The sequence below is a fragment of the Budorcas taxicolor genome, chromosome 12 (assembly GCF_023091745.1).
Source record: "Budorcas taxicolor isolate Tak-1 chromosome 12, Takin1.1, whole genome shotgun sequence".
In the NCBI taxonomy this organism is placed as follows: domain Eukaryota; kingdom Metazoa; phylum Chordata; class Mammalia; order Artiodactyla; family Bovidae; genus Budorcas; species Budorcas taxicolor.
The window spans coordinates 28,191,786-28,201,013 of NC_068921.1; positions in this window are offsets into that span (position 1 = coordinate 28,191,786).

Below are 9,228 nucleotides of genomic sequence, written 5' to 3' on the forward strand. Positions count from 1 at the left end.
TGGAGGTGAAGGGTGATTATTCTTCAGTCCTTAGCAAGATCTTTTGGGCTCTTTTGAAGATCTGCAAGCTATCCCATTTGTCTCCCCAGATCTGTCCCCTCTATACTGTCATGTGCCCCAGGAGGCTGGGCTCTCTAGACTGCATCTCCCAGTTCCTGGCCATTGACATCTGGTTGGGTTCAGACAACAGGAGGCAGTGGCAGGAGATCAGAGAAAGGATGGGAGAAAGATCAGGGTATTTCTTCCTCTGCTCCTTGCTTCAGTCATAGTCTGACTGTGGCCACCTCCTCGTCATATAGCAGCCGCTGCCAGGCAGCCCCTCCAAGACTCATGGGCTCTGGAAACATGGCCTTTGTCCCTTCAGGCTGTTGGGTGGTAACCTTCCTGCTAATGTTGGTTCCCTGAGGGTTTCACTATTCCTAGTTATAGTTCCCTTAACTGTGTCTATACTTCTGTAAATGATCATTTTTTGGTTAAATTCTTTGGGGTAGAATTCTATTTCTTGCTAGAACCCTGCCTGATACATTCTCATCTACTTATCCCTATACATTCTTATATCTATTTTTTTATTATGTAGAACAAGTCATCTTAGTTTACCACTAAAAGAAGAAAAAGCATAAAATATTGATCTGAGTTCACTTTACAAAATGTAGAAATTCAGGGACAGAAGGGAAATGTAAATATAAGAAAGGAAGCATATTAGTCAGGGCTGTCTGTAGAAACAGAACCAGTAGGAGAGGGAGAGAGAAAGAGTGAGAGAGGTTTATGTGTTATAAAAAAAAAAAATTGGTTCCACGATTTCAGAGGCTGGCAAGCCCAAACTCTGCAGCATAGGCTGGCAGACTGCATTCCCAAGATGGTGCTGATGAAGCCCAAAGGCAGTCTTCCAGAGAATTCCCCCTTGCCCAGCAACATCAATCTTTTCGTTCCACTCAGGCCTTCAACTGCATGAGTGAGGCCCACCCATAACATGAAGCACAACCTGCTCCATGCAAAGTTCACCGAATTAGATGTTAATCTCACCCCAAAACACCTCCAAGTAGACACATAATATTAACCGTTACAAGGACCTAGATAATTAAAAAACAATATAGGAGATCTCAATGATCAGGAAGTAACTGGGCCAATTAAAAAGTATTTTTAGTGTTATTACAGTGAATAGCATCCTAAATACAGCCATTTCCTTGGCTTTTGAACACATGTGGGGCACATTGTTGCTTGATCATTTCATTTACTCAGATGTGGAAGAGAAGTCTTTTATTCATCTGAGTAGAATGAAACACAAACATAAACACTCACAAAAAAACACACACATTATGTTTCTTATTTGTGCCACTTGAATAGCTCAAGTCTAGTGCCTCTTGACGCCGACAAAGCCCTCGTCCTGGAGTTGCGTCACTGTCCTTCCACACAAACTGGACAGCACAGAGGTGCAGCGGGGGCATCAGGACCCAGCATGTGGAAGGGTCCGTGCGCATGGCTTTAAAACAAATGAAACTGCTCTCTCGACCTTGGTAAACATCTGGACAAATATATATTTATCCTCTAAGTTCACTGTTTAGATGAGGCCCGATGCTTTTAATCTTTATAATTAGAGCAGGCAAGAATGTGTTTTTAATCTTCTGAATCAAATTTTCTTTTGTTTCATAGGCACGAAGTGACAATTCCCCCAAAATCTGTATAGAGAAGGAAACTAATCACTCATGTAGGAAAAACTATTTTATGAGACTCTGGTGTGTGGGGAGGGTAGGGGGCACATTTAAAAGAGATAAAATGGCTTAATTTTAAAAGAAGGACCTAAAAGTGAATCAAAATCTCCTTCCTAATCTCTTTTCTACCATGTTAGGTTCCATGCAGACAAATGAAATGGTGGCATCGTTGTTTCAAATAGGACTCAGAATGCAACACTATTCCTCATGTCATTTTTTATACCCAAAGCCCTGTTCCAATGAGTGCCAAAGTATTTCTTCCATTAATATGGAACTTAATGTTGTCACACTATTTTTTTTTATCAAGAAAAGATGTTAATTTTGTGCCCTGCCAACTTTTTTATACCAGAGCCCATAGGATGGTAGGAAATTTTAACAGTTTCTCTCTGGGGTTCTACAGCCGTAGAGTTTAATGGAGCAGCATGGGACATGTTGAGGTGTTCCTCTTTCTGCCCAGTGCAGAAAACACTAGTGGATAAAACACAGATGATAAAGGGACTAAGATATAGACCTTTTTGCATCAATAAGGCCCCATTAATCCACCTTTTTTACCCCTGCTCTGAACACTAAAGGAAGAGAGACTTCCAACATCTTCTTCCAGGACAGAGGAACTGCTTCCCTTACATTTTCATGTCAAAAAGAGGTTGCATCAAAAAAGATACACTCCAGGACTTCCCTGGTGGTGTAGTGGATGGGAGTCTGCCTGCCAATGCAGGGGTCATGGGATCGATCCCTGGTCTGGAAAGATTCCACATGGCATGGGGCAACTAAAGCCTGTGCCCCACAGCTATTGAGCCCTTTCTCTAGAGCCTACGAGCCACAACGAATGAGCCCCTATGCAGCAACTACTGAAGCCTGAGCACCTAGAGCCCATGCTTCTCACAAGAGAAGCCACCACAATGAGAAGCCTGTACACCACAACCAACAGTAGCCCCCACTCTCCGCAACTAGAGAAAGCCCTCACACAGCCACAAAAACATAGCACAACCAAAAACCAATAAATGAATTATATATTAAAAAGATATACCTAATCCAAATATAAAATAGTACAGTCACTATGGAAAACAGTTTGGAGGCTCCTCGAAAACTTAAAAACAGAATTACTATATGATCCAGTAATTTCTGTGTATCAGTTCAGTTCAGTTCAGTCACTCAGTCGTGTCCAGTTCTTTGCGACCCCATGAATTGCAGCACGCCAGGCCTCCCTGTCCATCACCAACTCCCGGAGTTCACTGAGACTCCCCAAATTGAAAGATGTCCTGGAGAGATAATTGTACACACGTGTTAATAGCAGTACTATTCACAACAGACAAAAGATATAAATGAATCAAGTGTCTACTGATAGATGAACTAAGTGTAGTTAAGACATGCAGTGGAATATTATTCAGCTTTAAAGAGGAAGGAAACTGATACATATAATAACATGGATGAAAACTGAAAACATTATGCTAAATGAAATAAACCAGACAAAAGGACAAATATCATATGATTTCACTTACATGAGATACCAAGAATATGCAAAATCATAAAGACAGAAACTGGAATGATGGTTGTCAGGATTTGAAAGACAGGGTGAGGGGTTATTGCTTAAAGGGTACAGAGTTTCACTTTGAGATGATTAAAAAGTTCTGAAAATTGATAATGGTGACGGTGGTATGATATTGTGAATGTACCTTGTGTCAATAACTATACACATAATAATTAAAATGGTAAATTTTATGTTATATATATTTTACCACAATTACATATATGCATAATATATACACATTATATACATATATATATATATAGGAGTGGGCTCCCCTGGTGGCCCAGATGGTAAAGAATCTGCCTGCACATGGAAGCAACCTAGATGTCCATCGGCAGACAAATGGATAAGGAAGTTGTGGTACATATACACAATAGAATATTACTCAGCTATAAAAGGAACACATTTGAGTCAGTTCTAATGAGGTGGATGAAACTGGTGCCTATTATACAGAGTGAAGTAAGTCAGAAAGGAAAACACCAATACCGTATATTAACGCATATATAGGGAATTTAGAAAGATGGTAACGGCAGTCCTATATGCAGGGCAGCAAAAGAGACACAGATGTAAAGAACAGACTTTTGGACTCTGTGGGAGAAGGCGAGGATGGGATGATTTGAGAAAACAGCGTTGAAACATGTATATTACCATATGTGAACTAGATGACCAGTACAAGTTGGATGCATGAAGCAGGGCACTCAGAGCCAGTGCTCTGGGACAACTTAGAGGGATAGGGTGGGAGGGGAGTTCAGGATGGGGGACACATGTGTACCCGTGGCTGATTTATGTCGATGTATGGCAAAAAACCATCACAGTATTGTAAAGTAATTATCCTCTAATTAAAATACATTAATTAAAAAATTAATACAAGAATCTGCCTGCAATGCAAAAGACCTGGATTCAATCCTTGCATTAGGAAGATCCCCTGGAGGAGGGCATGGCAACCCACTCCGGTATTCTTGCATGGCGAATTCCCATGGACAGAGGTGCCTGACGGATTACAGTCCATGGGGTCACAGAGTTGGACACAACTTAGTGACTAAGCACAGCACAGCATATATAGAGGAGTAGAAAATGGCCCCCCACTCCAGTATTCTTGCCTGGAAAACTCCATGGACAGAGAAGCCTGGCGGGCTGCAGTCCAGGGGTCGCAAAGCATCATATGCAACTGAGCACACACACATGTATTTACACTCCTAGGTCTCATTCCTGCTTATGTAGAAAAACTGCTGGCAGATTTACCTAATTTTTTTAAAATTATAAATTGGGCTCTGGATGGCCCCCCCATTGAGGGATTCCATTATATATAATAATTCTTGAGTTACTAATAAACTGTGTATAGTTTTCATTCTAATCTACAGTATGATTTTAGTCTTCCTCAGCTATTTCTATTGTCCTCATAAAATTGCAAGTGAAGACCCTCCCAGTTTGGGTCTTCACAATTGGGAGACCAGTTTTGAATAAGCAGAGGAGACTAGGACCAGGTCAGCACGCATGACTGTTCCAGTCGAGATTCTGGACCCAGGTTTGACAGTTCTGAGTTGCACTTCTGTGAGCACTATGCATTTCAGCAGTAGTTAGCAATAAAGGAAACTACTAGAGATTGACACTAAACAAAAAAAGAGTTAAAACAACATAATAGCAAAATTACCTCATATAATGTCGTTTTATAAGTAGTTCCATTAAGGATATTGGCAACATTTAGAAATAATATTCTTGTGTTTGGGTTCACTGGCACCAAAGATAATAATCATATGCATACATGCATGGTTAAATGGATTCGAGGAAAAGATATAGTCGTTCCATTCCTCTGTGGACTGTTTAAACAACTATGCAAGCACCAGGATCCAAGAAATAATTGTCCCTCTGCTCCAAATACTATCCTAATGAGCCATAGCAAATTTGAAAGCCAGATCTTTCAGTTGTGTCCAATTCAGCTGCCTGTTTGCAGACATACTCTGCCAGTTTACTAAAACAAACTTTCCTGCTATATGAAGTCATTATCTTTAACACAGGAAGCAACTAATGGTTGGTGAAGGTTTGGAATCCTGTATTAATAACATAATATCATGAAAAATGCTGTAATGGGTAAGGAAGAAAATACATCAAATAGATCAGAATGTTTGTCAGCTCTTATCAAAAGTATATCAATGTAATCCAATAATTCATTAACATACTATCCTGAGATTTTATTTTCCATTGTATCCTGATTTTTTTGTGTGCCTAACTACATATATTTTCATCCCTAGAAAGTGACCATTTTTAGGTAAGCCACTGAGTCAACTTCTTTGCCCCTCATGCATATTTTGATCTGATTTAAAACTGATTGCCACCAATTGTGCAGACTGGATAGTGATTCTAGTCAATAAACCAGTCCTGCTGAGTTCACCTGTTTGGGTTCCATTTAACCAGGAATTACTCAAATGGCTTGGGTCTGGTCATTTTTGTGGATGCTAAACTATAAATTTATTCTTTGCAAGGTGAAGTCAGGATTTGTTTCATTCTTCTCACATCTTCCCTACACATGATTCCTCCCCTAGTCAGAAGACTGAACCCACTTACACAGTGAGTGTTTAGATCATCACAGTAACAGCCAGCCTTCGGCCCCACCATGAATTTCTCTGCAGAAGTGTGGGTGTCATCCTGTAGATTCTCAGTTCCTCAAACAATTGCTACCTGAAAGCAGGATATGTTATTGAAATCCACATCAAGGGTTTAAAATCCCACTAGTAGAACTATTCCTTAACAGCATGTTTGTTTGCTAGGTAAGTTCTCCTAGTTCTCCTAGCGTTTCTAGTTTGTCACTTGGCCAAGAATCTCGCTCAGTGTATTCCCCGCACCCCACTCACTCTACCACCACTAAAAATCAATAACTCTTCATTTATTTCATTTCAAACATCCCAGTCACTCATCCTAGTCTCAGTGCTTCTCATCAGAGGAATCATCATTTTTCATTTAGAGTATCTGAGCTATGAAATGCAGCATTTCAAAATGACTTCACACACCTGACAATTTTACATGGATAGATGTGGACTAAGCACTTTTGGGCACCAGGCAGCGTACCAGGCTCTGGGGACTTATGGTGACCAAAAGTAAGCTTACTGACCTGTAGGAGAGGCACTGCCCTCATGGAAGGCAGAGAGTGTTTAGGGACTGACCCTTTGGGAAGCAATAAACAAGGTTTCATTTACAAGGTCTGTGTAAAAAATTCTGTTTGCATACTTAAAATACCTAAATGAGCACTGAGGAAATGACAGCTGAACTCTTCAAGTGGTATTCCCCACATGCCCCCCATCACCACTATTAAGAATCAATAACTCCTCGTTCATTTTATTTCAAATAACCCAGGCACTCATCCAAGTCTCAGTGTTTCTCAACAGAGGAATCATCTACTTTTGCTCCACAGTTCAGAATATCAAAACTCCCCTGAAAAAGAGTTTACATGTGTACAGGGCTTCTCAGGTGTTGCTAATGGTAAAGGACTCACCTGCCAGATTTATATGTAGGTGTATATATTAATAGTAACAGCTGTGTATGTACAATTGACCCTTGAACAGTGGTGGGGTTAATCTGAGTATAGTTTATAGTTGGCCCTCCATATACATAGTTCCTCTGCATTTACAAAGGGTGTTCAGTTCAGTTCAGTTCAGTCGCTCAGTTGTGTCTGACTCTGCAACCCCATGAACTGCAGCACGCCAGGCCTCCCTGTCCATCACCAACTCCCAGAGTTCACTCAAACTCATGTCCATTGAGTCGGTGATGCCATCCAGCCATCTCTTCCTCCGTCATCCCCTTTTCCTCTTGCCCCCAATCCCTCCCCGCATCAGGGTCTTTTCCAATGAGTCAACTCTTTGCATGAGGTGGCCAAAGTACTGGAGTTTCATCTTTAGCAACAGTCCTTCCAATGAACACCCAGGACTGATCTCCTTTAGAACGGACTTGTTGGATCTCCTTGCAGTCCAAGAGACTCTCAAGAGTCTTCTCCAACACCACAGTTCAAAAGCATCAATTGTTCAGCGCTCAGCTTTCTTCACAGTCCAACTCTCACATCCATACATGACCACAGGAAAAACCATAGCCTTGACTAGATGGACCTTTGTTGGCAAAGTAATGTCTCTGCTTTTGAATATGCTATCTAGGTTGGTCATAACTTTCCTTCCAAGGAGTAAGTGTCTTTTAATTTCATGGCTGCAATCACCATCTGCAGTGATTTTGGAGCCCAAAAAGATAAAGTCTGACACTGTTTCCACTGTTTCCTCATCTATTTGCCATGAATGATGGGACCAGATTCCATGATCTTAGTTTTCTGAATGTTGAGCATTAAGCCAATTTTTTCACTCTCCTCTTTCACTTTCATCAAGAGGCTTTTTAGTTCCTCTTCACTTTCTGCCAGAAGGGTGGTGTCATCTGCATATCTGAGGTGACTGATATTTCTCCCGGCAGTCTTGATTCCAGCTTGTGCTTCTTCCAGCCCAGTGTTTCTCATGATGTACTCTGCATAGAAGTTAAATAAGCAGGGTGACAATATACAGACTTGACATACTCCTTTTCCTATTTGGAATCAGTCTGTTGTTCCATGTCCAGTTCTAACTGTTGCTTCCTGACCTGCGTACAGGTTTCTCAAGAGGCAGGTCAGGTGTTCTGATATTCCCATCTCTTTCAGAATTTCCTACAGTTTATTGTGATCCACACAGTCAAAGGCTTTGGTGTAGTCAATAAAGCAGAAATAGATGTTTTTTCTGGATCTCTCTTGCTTTTTCCATGATCCAGTGGATGTTGGCAATTTGATCTCTGGTTCCTCTGCCTTTTCTAAAACCAGCTTGAACATCTGGAAGTTCACGGTTCACATATTGCTGAAGCTTGGCTTGGAGAATTTTGAGCATTACTTTACTAGCGTGTGAGATGAGTGCAATTGTGTGGTAGTTTGAGCATTCTTTGGCATTGCCTTTCTTTGGGATTGGAATGAAAACTGACCTTTTTCAGTCCTGTGGCCACTGCTGAGTTTTCCAAATTTGCTGGTATATTGAGTGCAGCACTTTCACACATCATCTTTTAGGATTTTAAATAGCTCAATTGGAATTCCATCACGTCCACTAGCTTTGTTCATAGTGATGCTTTCTAAGGCCCACTTGACTTAGCACTATAGTATTTACTATTGAAATAAGTGGAGCCACACAGTTCAAGTCTGGGTTGTTCAAGGGTCAACTGTATTTAGGTACTTTAAACTATAGAAGGGACTCCATTCTCAGGTCAGCCCAGCTGTAGAGGCTGAGCCTGGCCCCCTGCCCCAGCTCCCACAGATCAATGACTCAGTGTTCCTGTGGATCCTCCTGGGTAGCCTGTCCCACAGTGACTGCTCTTAAATTACCCTGAGTAACTTGTATGGAGCAATGTTGGTGGGGTTTTATGACAGCAGTATGAATAGAATGAATATGAGGAAGCCTGGAGAGAAGGAGGGAGGGGTGGAAGGAAAGATGATAGGATGGAAGCAGGAGAGGGAGGGAGGGAGGAAAGAAGTCACAAAGCAGCTGAAACCAAAGAAAGAAACCTAAGCAAAAGTGGGTAGACCAGAAGGTCAAAAAGCATGACTGCCAGAGACATGCAGAATTATTGCTGCCTGAAGATAGTAAACTCCTTTCTCTGTCATCTCATCCTACTAAAGTCTACACCACAGGACCACTATCAGTCTTTTCCCAGCAACAGTTTCCCACTGGGCATTAAGTTGACTGACTCAGTTCCTCAGATATCTATTAAAAACCTCCTAGGCTCCAGGTGCTAAACATTAGCTGCATTAACCCACTTAATCCCCACAAGAGCCCCATGGGGTAGGCAGGAGCCCTAAAGCCCCTCACTCAACACAAAGGAAATATTCAACAGGTATTTGCTGAATCAGTGGTTTCAATAAAATTTCCAACATGCTGTGATGGAGCACACATAGAACTCCATGGAAGCTGATTCAAGGGAGATCAGAGAGTTCCTGAAGGGCACAAC